Here is a 16,839-nt window from a genome sequence, read left to right as displayed (position 1 = left end):
TATCATGAAGATTTTTGTGTACAGTAATTTACTCACTCTCCCAGTCTCACACTCAACAGAAACAGAATCGATCAAAATATTGTACATATGAAGTAGAGCTGGGTTTGTTTGATTGGATTTTTTTTGTTTGTTTGTTCTTAATTACCATTTGGGAACAAACTTTGTACATATCACTTGTGAAAATCTTGCTACGTTTTACTTAAAAAAACCCCCAAAACCAAACCAACAAAAAAGCCTCAAACCCCCAAACTATGAAAAAACCCCAAATCTATTGTATATAAGCTAAGATACAGAAGATTGTCATAAGGAGACAGTTAATAGACCAAACAGTATTCAAGTATTCTTCAAGTCTGGCCTTGCTTAATGAATTATTACAATTAGACTCTTTCCTTCTGGGAGAACATTGTGGCTAACAAAGCTGCAAAACCTCCCTTGATGTATGTGTGTACAGATCTACCAGATCTATCTTGTTTCTCTTTCAAGGGTGCCATTGCAAATTAATATGTATGTCCAGCACAGCTAATTCTATAAGACAACTTTGTTGGTGCTTCTATATGCTCTTTTGGATGCCTGTTTTGTGAGACTGAATCTAGTAATGCGTGTGTTTCATCTGCCTGTCAGGAAGGACCCGAGTAATGGGAAGATGCTCAGTGACTTCAGTTCAGTGGGAGTTCAATTTTGAAGTAAATCAAGAAACTTTTAAAATACTAATTAGACCATGACTTTCAGAAGCTACTAGTCTTTGATATTCAAATATAAGACAAAGGTGTATTGCCAGAGTCTCAAAGGAGAAAACGCTTGCAAGCTTTCAGTGTTTGAAGGGTTACAGCTTAGCACAGATACATGGAAATGAATGTTTGGGAGTCCCCAGTGGCTGCAGCAAGCCACAGCACAAACATTTGATTGTATCTTAATTAGCTGTTAGTTATTTCTGACCCATGACCTGTTCCTTTCTATTGAGTATTTTCTATGCGTGATTAAAATGGGGAGACTGTACACACACCTGAATGGCTAGAGGCTGTTCAGATGAGATACAAATCCCTCAAACTTTGTTACCACATTCCATTAATGCTATGAATTTTGTTTAGTTGATGCCAGTATGGTTTTATTCATCTTAAATTTCTCAAAGTTTTATTTGTCTGGTTTAAATAAAAATAAGAACTAGTCTAAGCCTTCCAAGAAAGATCCTTAAAAGTCTCAGTTTTGAAGTATGAAAAGATGAGGTAATTTAAAAAGAAATAAAAAAAAAAAAAAAAAAAGAAGAGGGAAAAAAAAAAGCATGTAACTGTTCCAGGTTATTCCATTTCAAGAAAAAAAAAGTCTGCAAACATGATACCCACTAAATTTCCAGCTTAATTTTTGAAGCCTTAAATGTGAAGGCTTGCTATGTATTTAAGCTGAATGTTTTATTATTCATTCAGTCAACATTTTGTGAAGAGACAGACGTAAGCTGAGATCAACAAGACATTGTATCTGGCTCTTTTTTTTGCAATAAAAATTGCAAATTTGGCTCAACTGAAACATTTAGTATGTCTAACTCAATTTCAAATAATTATTTTAAATAAAAAATGGGGAAAATTATAAAGGTATAAATTATATATTTTAAAAATCAATAAATTTCTATTATTCCATGCAGAAATTCTTCATTTTGAAATTTGCCGTGGTTTATGACATCTAAACATCTTAAATATTTTTCAGTCCAATAAAAGGTTTTATTCACTCTAGAATTACTCTTTTAATGTTTTGATCACCTGAATGTTCTTCTTGTGTGCATTCTTCAGAAGCAAGTTTCTGTAACCAAGTCACTTTGGTCCAATATTACTACTTATGTTTTCCAGCATCATAAGCTATGAAACTCTGTTCCATCCTGGAACCATGGTGATGGGCAACTGGACAAATACTGACTAGCTGTGAATGACTGGACCTCTGGCTCCATCCCAAAGCCGGGCTCACATAGGTTTTGACATGTTAAATGTTCTTTTGCCTCTGCATCACTGTCCATTTTACTGTGTCCTGGGCATCCGGGAGAAGGGGCTGCCTTGGCCTTTGGGGTGGATGAAGGCTAACATCATCACACAGCCACTGGGAAGGGAGTGAGGATCCCTCTGCCCTTTGCTCAGAGGACCTGTGCAAAGTGATGATTACAAATGCTCTGTTGCAGCATCCTTCTGGAGCAGTGAAAAACTGCATTTTGGCTTTTCAGAGCCCTTAGTAGGAACGTGAGTAAATGAAGCAGCACTGCAAAGCCCAGCTCTGTGTACTCCTGTGTATTTCGGCTGCAGCACCCATGAACAATTCCCTACCTCCCTCCGCCACCATGAACTTTACTGTGGTGAAACATTACACAGGCAGCAGCACGTTTCCCACTTGTTAGTCCTGAGGCTCCCTCAATAGCAGAAGTGCAGGAATGCAAGTATGAAAGGCAAGAGCATTTGCAGGGTCTTCTAATACACTATCAAAAATAAACTAGGTGAGTTGCCAAGACTTAATTCCTGCCTGAATTTTTCCTTTAAGTTTCTTAAATAATAAACCAAAAAGCCAATCTCCATTACTTTTTTTCTTAGTTTTCTCTCTACAAGATACTTTGGTGCAACCCCTGCTCACTGACAGAGGAAACTCTTGTTCACCCTGCGCTAGAGCAAAGACCTGCATTCAGCTCCTGGAAGTCAGCAAAGCAATCCGACTGCTCCCTAAAGCAGTTCTTATCCCTCATCTTATCCCATCAGAAGACTGATGCTTGTGGAAAAAGTCTAAGAGTTTCTTTGTCTTTCATCACACTGTGGATCTCAGAGTACAGAAACAGAGGACGAAGCTCTGTCTGAAATGGAAGGGCTGTGTGTTCCCGAGCATTTGGCATGGGAGCATGATGTGTGGTGCTGGCTGACCTGGGGAGGGGAAGGAGAAGAAAAGGTTCAAGGTTGCTTTTGCTAGCCCTCCTGCCCCTGATGAATAGATCTGTGATCCAGTCCCTAAAAACTGCTTTTCGGAGGATGCAGAAACACAGGCACGTGAACACATTTACACCAGCCTGCGCTGCTCAGACTACTGCTGGTGAGGAGGACAAAAATGGTATAAAAAATGACAGGTGAAAGAAAGCTACCAAAGTCTTCACTGAGGAAGAGGAACTACTGGACAATCACAGAAATCAGGAGAAACCTGCAGCCCCTTTTGAGCCTTATATTGTTTTGATCATGCACTGGCTTCATTTCCTCAGAATTAAAAAATAATAATAAAAAAATCCATATTAGTTTTCACTTCCCCCTTTTTATTCTCTTCCAGCTTGCAACTGCAACCAGACTGAGCTATATGCTTGAGTACGTTCATGCTTTTTTTTTCCATTCCAAAACGCTTTTTTTTTGGAGTGACAAAGTAACAATTTTCTTTCTTAGTTCTCCTAAGCCTACCCAGGTATTTGAAAACACACTATTGGAATCACAAGGTATCAGACATACTATATAGACAACTGTATTCTTTTATTTTTCCCCTTCGGCATGTCTTTATCATTTATTTTTCCAAATTCATTGTGTAGAGTTGATTGTCAGAATGTGCTGACTAACAGCAATACCTAATGGATGCACTGTGCATGCCAGTAGTTCTAAATTTGAAATGATTTCCAGCTGTCTTTTCTGGAATATGAACAGTACCTGCTTTTCTTCTCTATATACTGTATTTCAGATTCTTGCCTGAACAGCCCAAATATACTCCTTAAGAAACTGCATGAGCAGTAAATCTTCGCATTAACTTCTTCATTGCTCATTTGAGTCAAGGCTTTATGTAATTGCTCAGAAGTTATATTCTTAGAATGAATATGAATCTCAAAGAAAATATCTCGAAGAAAATATCTCAGTCCAAAGTCTACTTGTCTTCCAGTTCAAAGGTCTTATTGAGCCCATTTACATGCTGTGGGGCCAAGAACCTCTTAATATGCTGACTGTTGACCAGCACTTTAAAAATGTTCCGATAATATAGTCGAATCAACAAAGTGGTGCTCTGAATCTGCACAGATTTTTTCCAGGAAGAAATTCCAGACTGATAGAAACCAAATTTTTTTTCCTCATGGCAGGACAAGAAAATAATGCATAAAAAAAATAAGATTTTTTTAATTACTTTCTAAAATGAGCTTCAACAACAACAGAATTCTAGAAAGCAACCACTTTTCCAAACCACTTCTCTGCTTTAATGCAGTAGACTGGATATTCTTTATCTGGAAAATGAGTGCTCAGTGGCAGGTCCTTTGGGTGATTTTGTAGCCAAATTAGCTGTGGAGATTACTGAATATCCTGCAGAGCCTTGCTTTTTATAGGGGCCAGAGCCCAAGTTGCGGTCTTAGTGCATTCCATAAAGGCACAAGTGTATTCAGGCTGAGATGAAGTAATTATCCAACCTCTACAGCCAGTCAGTTTAACTAGTTGGACTTAATGTCACTCCCATTGATCTTTCTTTCCTATAATTTCTCAAAGTTTTCATAACTGCAAGTGACCATTAATATTTATGTACAACCAAAAAATAGACAAGAGCATTCTTTTTTTTTTTCCCCTGAAACCTTTGCTGGGGTCCTGTGTCTACTCTGCAGCCAGGATTATGATTGTAGCTTGAGAAGCAGTGGCAAAGTAACCATGGCAAGCACCACATAAGCTAGTCATCTGGATACCTGTAGAGGTCTTGATGATGTCTGCGTGAAATTCTGGGGTAGACGAGGAAGCTGGGGTAGGCTGCACTTCTGGTAATGGCTGTTTGATCCATACCTACCAAAGCATGAGGAGTCTTTCGATTCTGTATCAGGATATATAGCTATGAAAGTTCATGTTTCCACATTAGGTCATAGAAGCAATGAACTAAAATGGGAGCTAGATCAGAAGCCTGTCCACTCCAGGGAGTTTAAATAATAGAGTGAAAGCATGAGCATGCATTAGCTATCCTGCAGAATATGCAGCCTTCATTGCTTCCAGACAAAAATCTAACATTCTAAAGAAATACCTGGCTGTCTATGAGCTGGACAGAGGACATCACTTTTGGCAGGATCACAATAAGCTGGGGAAGGACTTAGAAAGTCAACAGAAACACAAGTAAACCTTGCAAGGATGTAGGAAGAGGAAAAATATTGTCACTGCACTTCTTGAGCTCTAAAAATAGCCAATGTGGACTACAGTAAAGTGGGCATGAATTCAGTGAGGCATCTCAAGTGGTACGTGCGCTACATGTCATTGAGGATCATGAGCTCCAGAGCGACTTTCCTTGCTGTCAAGTAGGGATGCTGGTGTAACTAACGGGAGGGAAGTACCATGTCAGGGGACTCACAGTAGGAGGTCTTGAGCCTTTACTCCTCCTCAAGCCTTTGAAACACAGAGAAATTTCCAGGACTTGAGCATCACTCACAGTGAACTTATCTGGTTTTTTTCTCTGTTTTCTTCCTTCTGTATTTTAACTGTAATCTCGATGCCTAAGGCTCTGCTATTTGTCTAAAAGATGTCCCTGTCCTTATTGGGTTTGATACTGCTGCTTCATAAAGATGTTCATATGCTGGATCAGATGAGGCCATAAAAGTTAGCATTCTGTCTCCAGCAGAGCTGCTGGCAGCAACAGCTTAAAATGAACAAGCTCTAGCATAGATAGAAGAAAAATATAATTCTTACTCCATTTGAAAAACTCATCCTACTTCCTGGGATCAGGATATTATTTTTATCTTGGAAAGTTATATTTTTATCATCCTTAAGTGTAGTCTTTGTTGTTATATATGTAAACATTGGATTCCTAGCCAATATAGATTTTATTTCAATCAAAATGTCTCTAGTACCTAGTTGAATCATGCTACAATCTTGACCCATACACATCTCATAGGAATGGGCTACATGTCTACTCATCCAGTATGCCAACATTTCATTTCAAGAGTGCAATCTCAGTGCCTTGTTCTTCATCTGAGGACAGATATGTCTGTATTTTCGGAATACAAAAGGCATGAAAAGATAACAGTGATGGAAGTAAAGGGACAATTTTGCTTGAAGTCATTTTATACTAATTCAGTGCAAGTGTAACTGAATAAAACATTCAGAAGACAATTTTAAAAACAGCATTTTCATATTTATACTGGTCATGTAAGTTACACCACCTTTAATTTTGCTGTCTAGTTTCCCAAACATACATGTAAAGACAAGCAATAACTCAAATAGTAGTCTTCTGCAACAGTATAAATGGATCTCTTTGTTCATTACTATAGTAGGAGATCCATCCCTTATTTCAGCAAAGTAGAACTGCCCTTGTCTAGTAAGCAAATACTGTACTGAATTCAGCACCTCTGTGCCAAAAGGTTTGTCTGTCACAGCTCATCTATCTGTCACACACATCATCCGGTATTTCAAATTATTTTTTGAAAGTGGGAAGACAGATCCATTTGAGACTACAGTTACTTTTTCCCTTATCCTACCTCTCTCAGACGCCTTGTCTTGATTTCACCTTCTTTGTTTATACGCTGTATGGAATTGATTGGTACTAAATCTCCCTGAAACAATGATTGCTTTGGCTCAGCTTCACCTCGGCTCCACCTTAGCTAGTTACTCTCAGCTAGATCAGCGCACACACAGTGATGTTGCTGCTCTACTTTCTTCCTCTGCTTTTCAGGGCTGGAAATGCATAATTTCTTTACTGAGGGGATGCCACCTGTGAAACATACCTTGGACAGTATGGTGTTATGATCCTAGGAGTATAATTAAACAGTTAAAGGAGTGACTCACTGTAAAGCGTGTTTATTTAAAGCAGAAATGCATTAACTGCCCCAAATGTCAGGATTCTGCTATATCAGTTGCTGTCACTAAAGCACACATTCCACCTGTAGTAGAAGGGACTGGGAATATGGAGAACTACATTTCCTTTAAAACACCCTTAGTGCTCTCTGTTGAGATGCATGTATGCCCCAAAGTGTAATTAAGAGCAATTTCAGAGAGATTATAGACTGCACTCCATTCCCCTGGGAATCACCTAAAAGCTGCATTTCCCTGTAGCTAGGTCAAGTCTCCTCCACTAGGAACTACAAATTATTTTCATGTTTATGCCTGAGAACAGGTCTCTGTGCTGAAAAGGTGCTTAAATAAAAGTTTCTTAGGGAGCCAAAGTGTATGAAGTGAAGGAAAGAATGAATGAGTGCTGGGCCACAGTAAGGATGCACTTTCTGCCCTGAAGCATCTGTGGTAAAAACTGTGCCTAACCAGAAAAGACATAAGTATAAAGCACAAGAAATCAACTAGAAGTCATTTAAAATATAAAACACTTTGTCCTGTGGTTAAACACATTTAGCACATTCTAGTGTTTTAGGACTTGGAATTCACAAGGGGAAGAAAGAGCCTCCTTCTGCTCTCTCCCCGCCAAGAGTGGCTCCCTTCTGCTACCATATTTGTGATGGTTTCAGAAAAGAAAGAAAAGCAAAAGCAGAAAGCATTTTTCTAGTATTAGCAATACCCCCCAAAAAAGGAATGTTCAAAGTCATAATAGTTTGCACATTTATTCATTTGTCTTTTGAAGACAGTCCTCTGGTGAATGAAGCTACATAAGAGCATTGGTAGAAAGGCTCACAATGACAGAAGAAGTCTGCTCTGCAGGGGCTCAGGGCAAGCAAGGTGTTGGATGAAACCTTCATGAAAAATAACTATTTATTTTATCACATTGTTAATTGGAAGATCTTTATGAAAGGTGAAATTTACTGGAGGTCATGCTGACATCTTCCTTACAGACTTCATATTTTTGCTCCTCTCTAAAGCAGCTCAGGCTAATGCTTGCCAAGATAAAAGCAACTCCGGTGAATGTCAACCTGTGTTACCTGCATGAGCCGGTCTCCTGTGGAGATGTCTGAGGCAGATTGCCAGCCACATGCTTGGAGACCCTACCACCCAAGGTTGTAGTCTCTCAACAACTGTGTTTTTCAGACTTTACTGCAAGCCCCTAAATGTTTTGAAGCACTGCTGTAGACTCCTATGGGGTGAATTTAAGTACACTGGCAGTAAGCTTGCTTTCTTAGTTGCTGTTGGCAGATCTCTTAATAAAATTTCATTGATTCTCAGGTAACTGTCACAGAATGAAATCCATTACTCCAGAATTTTGTAGGTCTGCTCTGAAATAAGTGATCTTCCAAGGTATACGAGATTATATTTTATCGTTAAAGAGGGTGTAAGGATGAAAAAATGCATTTGCTTATCAATATGGATTTACATTAATGGAGCAGTACGCCCCTTCTGATGCATCATTAAGGTTATGAGTAGCATCACTAGTCCTCCTCAGCTGCTCCACTGCCCTTGCTGGCTCATTAGGTTTATCAGTTAGGACTCACCCACCCCCCCAAAATTTCTTAGAGCTGTGCCTGTCTGGCTGTAACCATTGGAGTCAGAGCAGGACCTCTCAGCACAGCTGTGCTGGACTCCTTTTCCAGCCCGAGGTGTAGTCATTGCTGTTTTCTCCCTGTGTCCTGTGAATGCATACCGCAAGATCACATTCACTCATGCTGTTTCCTTCCTGTATCCCCTCTCAGGTTCTTGTAGAGCTTTGGTTGCTTGCCTCCATTAAAATGTGCTTTCAGGTTTTCCCCTGTTTTCTCCAGCTTACATGTGCATTAAAACACTGGTTTAGCTATAAAAAGTATATACCATGAAAAATGTTAATGCTAGGAGCTTTTTTTAGGATACACACAGTTTTTTTCTTCCTCTGAATCTGCACAGACTCTACAGACTTTACAACAGAAACAGAAAAAAAGACTTGTTTGAAATGGCAGTTGTCACAGTACCCCATCCTTCTCTTCCAAACACACTCATCTACCATTTATAAGGTTTAAGAAAGCCTCATCACAGCCTCAGTAAAAGGCCTCTCTGCTTTCTTTAATGCCAGCACGAGAAACTCTGTCCCCTTTCAGGGCTCTTTTGAGGAGGTGGCCATGCCACACGGCTTGGGCTGCAGAGAGGTGTCATTGCCTTACCACTACACTTGACCTGGCTCCCCACAGTCAGTTTACACAGCACTTTCTGGGAAGACAAATTGGGAAAGCATTTTCTAAGACTTAGGAGTGAGGTGGGGTGTTTTTTTTTGAGTGACTTGGCTTGTCTCAGGGGCAGCCAGCTGCCTAATCAATGGTGGTACCAATGCAGATTTTCACTCGGAGCAAATATCTCACTTTCAGAATTATCTGTGAGAATATAAGCCTTTTGATTTTCAACAGCTAGTAAAAATAAAATTTTTAGCAATGTATTTCAGCCCTTCAAAGTGCAAATAAGGCACCAGATGTAATGGTGACACAGAGAAAACTCGTGACTCCTAGAGGATAATCCCAGCAGACACCTGCCTATGACTTTGTGAGCCTCAAGGTACTTAAACCAATTTTGATAATGGGAACAGTGACGTTTTTGAAAATAACACCTTTACAACTTCACTGAACACAGTGGTGCTCTATGCAAACTTAGGGTTCTAGTTTCACTGCATCTAGATGACACCTGTGGTTCCCTAGTCACTCTTATACAGCAAGTGCAAGTACATCAAAAGGATGATCACAGCTTCTTCTTGCTGCTGCTCTCCCATACCTCACTTTTGTGAGGCAGTTTGGAGAGTTGTATTGGAGAACTCTATCAGCTGAAAACTATCCTGAGAAAGATGGCTCATTTTCAGTTGGATAGGTGCCTTTTCTGAGCCATAGCATGGCTGCAGGGACACTAGGAAGAGGCAGAATGAACTGCTGTGGTAAGTGGACAGGACAAACCCCTTTAGAGGCAGTGCTATTTTCTGCTGGAGTGATGTGTTGGTGGGGAATCGGGGCCCCAGTGCCAGGTACACGCTATCAGATCTGCAGTAGTCTGGTGAGCATCCCAACAGGGGGAATGGCTGGAATATACTGCAGGTCCCCTCTTCTAGTTCATGCATTCAGGCTTCCTTCTCATGGCAACTGAGACAAGGGGAAAAATAAGGTGCATTCCCAGGTCTCACTCTGAGATGGGATCAAGATATGTTCCGTGGTGCATGCTGAGACCTGGAAGCTCCTGGTTTCTCTGTTTTGTGGAGCTTTTTGCAGGGTTTGGCTGCTTTAAGTACTCTGGAAATCACCCGTACAAGACTGGATTTACTTACCAGGGAAAACAAAAAGGGTTAAATCAAAACTTGCCTTTTAATGAATTCTTTTTAATTAACTTATCAGACATAGTATCAAAATATAGAGAAAGAGGTAAGCAGGCATATTTGTCATACTCAGACTCGGTGCATTTGACGTTTGTGAAACAGACTTCACATCCCAGGCACCTGTAGGCAATGGCTAACACCTCCTGGCTCATACACAAAGCTTTCATTATCATGTCTATACTCTTTTTAGGTAAAGAAATCCCTAATGTTCCTGTGGCTCCAAGAAAACTTTGTAACACTGGTTAAGTTAATATGCTCTAGGGAGGGCTGATAATGAATTTTCATCTTTCTCTATATTAAGACCCTCTGTGGTGGATTTACTGGCAGAGGGGTGAAGAGGTACAACCTGGTGAGGCATGCATGGTCCTGTGCCCCGCGGTCCATTTGTGGCTTCCTGGCTGCACAACCCTGCCATTCAGATCGGGCTTGTATCTGCCCTTTGGGCAAGCCAGACATCATAATTTATAGGTTGCCTTAATTAGCACTTGGCTGTCAGAAGGGCCCATCAGTACATGTACATCCTCAGGGTGCTGTCGGCCAGCTGTTCTGATCCAAGGTTTGCAGGAGACACATCTCTGCCAAGAGACTTCTACAGGGGGGCTGGCACTTGCCATGGCCACTGGCAGCTTTCTCCTGCCTCTGTGTGACAGGGACAGTGACAAGGTGCAAGGGCTCCGCTCTGGGAGAAAAACCCATTGTGCTTCTTCACCCACACTGGCGAACAGGACGAAGGGGAAAGCATTGGCTCTAGTTCAAGTGGTGATTTTGACAGAAGAACATTTTAGGCAACCACGTTGGCTCCTGCTCACAAACAGGAATGGATGCTTGTCTGTGCCATCGTTTCTAAAAAGAGGCCCAAGGCGTATTCAAGCTGCAGCGCAGAGTAAATACAAACTCATGAAGAGCCTTAACAGTGGCTTGCCTGTGGATGTACTGGGAACCAGCAGCAGTATAAATGACTGATCCTTCGAGGTCGGGCTGGCTTTGCATGCTGCCCACAAATGAATTGTGTCTTTCATAGGAAAGTTCTCATTAAATCAGAATGATCACAGAACCCCAAATAGCCATATTACTGCAGTGCTTCAAAGCCCAGAATCACTGCAGTCCCATTTGACCCTTTAATTTTCACAGCTTTCAATGTAAAGGGTAAATAACATAACTAATTAACCCTTAGGGTGTGAACTTGGCTTTTTATCATTTCCATCCTGGCTGGGCACTTGGACCACCTGCCTGGTACCACTCCCCCTCTCACCTTCAGAGCCAGTGCTACTGCCTCCAAAACAGCTATAGTGGTACCACCACCGATCACCACCCAGGCAGAGCCCAGGCAGGTGGCACTGCTTTCTGCCACTACCTAAAACATCAAATGGAACTGGTTTTGGTTCCCCTCCTGTCACACTAATTTGCGATGCTGGACTGCTGCTTTAGGAGGTGGAAGCAGTTAAAAGGTACTTGTCTAACCTTCCTGATGTGCTATTTGCTGTGACACCAGAGCTGTGTGCTGTGTCATTGCATGTCAGAGGAGAGTCCTTACTTTTAATCATCTTGAACCCTATTTATTGTGCTAGTCTTGTGAGTGACTAGTTTCTCAAGTGTCTTTACAAAATGCCTCACTGAGTTTTTATTTTTTAAGACCATGAATGGGAAAAACAAAACAAACAAACAAACAAAAAAAACACCCCAAAAAATCTCCCTAGCACAGTCCACAGAGTGCAGACACAAACATAAGGATTAAAACTTGTCCATGCTGTGGAGGAAGTATATTTCTTATTCCCCCTTAGGAATAACTCTATATTTAGGAAGAATATACTGGATTTATTTAGTTACCATTGGAATTCAGATTCATAGCCCCACTCTCCTCTCTCCTCTCCCCCTTCCCTCAAAAACAAATTCTAATAAATAGACTGAGAAAGCACTCTGTCTTTGTGCCAGGTGGTTATTTACTCAGCAGGAGTTAATGGAGCCCCAGATGACGGAGCCCCACATTCAGGACGTTGGTTTGCTCTGGTCTGCAGCTTCTCACTTTGTCTGTGCTTTGCTTCCACCTGCGCGTTACATTCTTGCAAAGCCTCACACAGGCGTGCTTGTGCTCATTTGGAGCTAGCCATGCTGGTTGGGTTCTGCAAGTAAAAAATCAATATAAACAAAGCTGAGATTGATCTGAAAGTGTAACTGCAAAAACAGACACCCTAATTTAATTGACTTTAAGAATTGCACTTTTAGTCAAAGTCCCTGTGTAAATCAAAATTTTAGTGAGCAAGACCACAAAGAATTAGGCAACCAAGTTCTCAAATCCTTGCTCATAAATTCCTGACAAACACAATGAAAACTGTCACCAGGTAGATATTAAAGCCTGTACTGTTAGGACCTTTTATAAATGCTCAGTGGACATAGTCCCAAGCCTTGGACAGTGTGTATGAGGAAGATGTATGCATGTGACAGGCAGCATAGCTGCACAGCTGCATGTGTTCGGCTGGCACCAGCTCACTGGCTTGGGCACATGCCCCTCATAGGATGTGCAAATGTCAGGGAGCTTCCAGCAGCAAATTTGGGTTTGCTGCAGTGGCAGGGAGAGAAAGGAGAGTGATGCGGAGGTATCAGTTGACCCCAGGGAGGAAGGGAGGCTGTGGAGAGGCCGTTAAGAGAGTCTGGGTGAGGGAGGGATGGATGGAGGCTGGTGAAATTCAGGGAGGTTGAGTGGAAGAGTTTAATGTGTGTGGCGCTGGGAAGAGCATACGGATCTCTGCCCTTCTCTGTCGTTGCCAGTACAGCCTGCAAATTAGGACACTAAGAAATAGACAGATGTGGGTTTGAAACTACTCACTCCCGTCTGAATGACACATATCATAGATAAATTTGGGCTCCAAGGTCCAGATTCTTTGGACCTATGGGGGAGTAAAATAATCAGTTTGATAACACAATGCATATACAACAGTTAAGGATTGTGTTTTCCAGAGGGCATTTACAGTGCAATGTTTTCCTATGTTGAGATCACATATAAAATAATATCTCCCTGGCTGGAGAGTTCAGATATTTTGAAACAAAACTTACGTGCCAATTCTAACTCTTTTTTTATTTTACTTATGTTCTATGAGCAGGGCAAGAATAATTCAGTTTTATCGTATCTTGTTTCCTGGCCTGGCACCTGACAATGCTTTGTTCTAAGAAAAGGCTTTTTAAGAACAAATATTGAAGATGCGTATGAAAGGAAGTGTTTGTGTTTGTATAAGCAGTGTGATGGACAGGTTGGAGAGACAAAAAGAGAATGGACATGGTAGTCTTCCAAATGCTATTTCATGCATAGAGAATTTGAGTTTCTCCCAATTTTGCTTTTGAAAAAAATATCTAAACTTGGGTTTCTTTGGGGTAAAGGTGGACATTAGTCTCAAAATAACCCTGTCAGTTTAGAAACCCCCCCTTTTTTTTTTTATGAAACTGAGAGTTGGATCTCATTTCTAATTTCTAATGATAAGAAGTCTTGTCCTGAAAACCTGTTATTTAATTTTGACTTACAAGCATCTGGGAATTTGACATTCATTGTTTTTCCAAGGCATTTCTAGGAAACATTAAGCATTTTGTTTTGTAACCTTAGACACACATCCATAAATCAAATATTTTTACTGCTCAAGATCTGTGAAAAATAGGGCCATGAGTAAAACTGGAATGCATCAGATATGGACATATGTTCTATTTGTTCATAATATTCTGTATTTGCATGTGTTAAAGTTTCTGTTTATAATATACTTCTTCAGAATTTACTGTTAAGAAAAAGGCATGATAGGACATGTAGCCTAAGATTGTTAGAGCTGCCCAGAAACTAGAATTCTTATTTCATAGGAATTTTCAAAATGAAAAAAAAAGCCCCCCCAAAAAACCCCTTTTTAAAAAGAGAGTATGTTCTTGCTCGTTCTCTCTCAGTCCTATTAAAAAAACCCGAATAAGCAAAAAAAAAAAAATCTGCACTTTCAAAAAGTCAAGCACTACAGGTCTGAGGTCTGGAAGCCACCTTCCTGGAACAGGGAGACTGGCCAGCAGTCTCTGAGGCTGGCAGCTCCCTCTCAGCCCAACGAGTAGTCAGACATCCTGGTATCACTGGCAACTTGGCTACCACCCCATCCTTCAGTGGTCCATATCTTTCCTAATGGTGTTTTCCTACCTGCTGCATTTCTGGGGGGAAGTTATATTCTGCCCTCCCAAGTCCCAGTAAGACAAACATCCCCTTCCCAAATTCCCTAGGGTTTAGAAAGAGTGAAGCCAGACACTGGCATGACCACCTACTCAGAGGGAAATAACAGACTAAATATTGAAACGATTCAACTAACATATTTCAAAGAAACTACTTCAAACAGACAACAGGGTGAAACCCACTGACTGGTGAGACTCAGATAATAGCAGAGAGGAAAACAGCAGCTTTTCCATGAGTCATGAGACCACGGAAGGAGATACCATCGGGTCTCTACAACACAACACCACCACCTGTCTTCCCGCAGGCTAGTGCTCAAACCCTGAGACAGAGAAGGCAGATGAGGATCGTTGTGCATCAGGCTGCCTACCCCATGTTCATCTTTCATTCTGTTGTAAGGGGTTGGCAATTCTTTGCCCATATCTCTCACCCAAAGAGAGTCAGTCATTTTTTGTCAGTTCCAATCTTCTTACTTCGCTTTTTAGCTTGTGAATGTGATTTGACCCAAAAACGTAATAAATGTGCAATTGCCTCTTTTATCAGTCTTCTTAGCTCACTTACACTGATCCCTGCCAATCCCTTCCTGCTGCTTGCCTATTTATATGGCTAGCTGAATGTCTTATGATGGAATCACAGGGAAACGGCATTTTCTTAAAAGATGCTGAATAGCATGATGGGCAACACAGTACTATGTTGGGAATAAATTAGGGCGTTTATCAGTTTTTCACCCTGGGGCATTCAAAACAAGGTGTCCAAGGCTTTCGAGATGGTTCCCCACTCCCTCCTCCTAGAGAAACTGAAGTGTTATGGTCTAGACAAGTGGTCCGTGTGGTGGGTGGGGAGGTGGCTGATGGGCTGTGCCCAGAGAGTGATGGTAAATGGCTCCTTGTCAAACTGGCCACCTGTCACAAGTGGGGTCCCCCAGGGGTTGATACTGGGCCCAAGGCTGTTTAATATCTTCATAAGTGATCTGGATGACGGGACAAAGTGCACCCTGATGAAGTTTGCAGATGATACCAAACCGAGTGAGGAAGCAGAGGCTTTGGAAGAGAGAGCCACCCTGCAGGAAGACCTGAATAAGCTGGAAGAGTGGGCTAACAAGAACATTATGAAGCTCAACAAGGACAAGTGTAAGGCCTTGCACCTGGGAAAACATAATCCAGGACTGCGGATTGTGGACTGGGATCCACCTGGCTGGAGAGCAGCTCTGTGGAAAGGGACCTGAGGGTCCTGGTGGACAAGCAGCAACAACCTGGTGAGTGAAGAGTGTGCTGCAGGAACAAAGCAAGCCAACAGGATGCTGCGTTACATCAACAAGGGCATCACCAGCAGAGATAAAGAAGTCATTATCCCACTCTACTCAATGCTTGCCGGGCCACACCTGGAATACTGTGTTCAGTTTTGGTCCCCACTATGCAAAAATATGTGGATAGGCTGAAGAGGGTCCAGAGAAGGGCCACCAGGGTGATCAAAGGACTGGGAAGCCTGCCATATGAGGAAAGGCTGAGAGAACTGGGTTTGTTCAGCCTTGAGAAAAGAAGGCTTAGGGGAGACCTCATCACCATGTTCCAGTATTTAAAGGGTGTCTACAAAGAAGATGGAGACTCCCTGTTTACAAGGAGTCACATGGAAAAGACGAGGAGTAATGGATGTAAGTTACCCCAGGGGAGATTCTGATTGGACACAAGAGGAAAATTTTCCACAATGAGAACAATTATCCATTGGAATAATCTCCTCAGGGAAGTGGTGGATTCCTCAACATCGGACAATTTTAAGATTCAGCCGGATGGGGTGCTGGGCCATCTTGTCTAGATGGTGCTTTTGCCAAGAAAGTTTGGACCAATGACCCTTGAGATCCCTTCCAACCTGGTATTCCATGAAGGTTGTTTCTTTGTTACAGGGAAGAGCCTAACACTTTTTAGTTTGCTAGCAGGCAGGGAAGGGTCTAGGTGTTTTGAAAATCTCAGTGGTGATCTATTGGAGCAATTACTGTCTGTAGAAAATCTGCTTGTATAAATAACTCCTTCCACCACTAATGGCAGTCAGGCTTATAAAAGATGAAACTTGTTTACTATGTAATTGTCTTTTGTTTCTCCTTTAGATTTAATTTATGACTTAAATAATTTTGCAGTTACCAGTTCCTCCCTGTTCAGACATGTAATCTGCAAGGCAAAAGGAGAAATTGAAACAGTCTGCATTAACTGAGCTCCCTCTTCAACACATATTGCCATTTCTGAGGTGCATCACTTATCAGTGAAGAGTTTTATATCAGTGCTGGGTGGAAATAAAAAAGTAAATAGCTAATTTAAGCAAAGGACAACAAACAAAACTCTAATTAAAAAATGGAGATTGACAATAAAAATTGTCAGAAATCTGTGTCTCTTTTTTTCCAAATTAATTACACAGAGAAGAAAGCCTCTTCGCAAAACCATTCTCACAAATAAAAATATTCTTTCAAAGAGCATTGTTTAAGTGTTGCTAAACATTAGCAAACTGTAAGCATCAAACCCATTTTG

Source organism: Balearica regulorum, chromosome 3 (assembly GCF_011004875.1).
Source record: "Balearica regulorum gibbericeps isolate bBalReg1 chromosome 3, bBalReg1.pri, whole genome shotgun sequence".
NCBI lineage: Eukaryota > Metazoa > Chordata > Aves > Gruiformes > Gruidae > Balearica > Balearica regulorum.
This window is presented reverse-complemented; position numbering follows the sequence as displayed.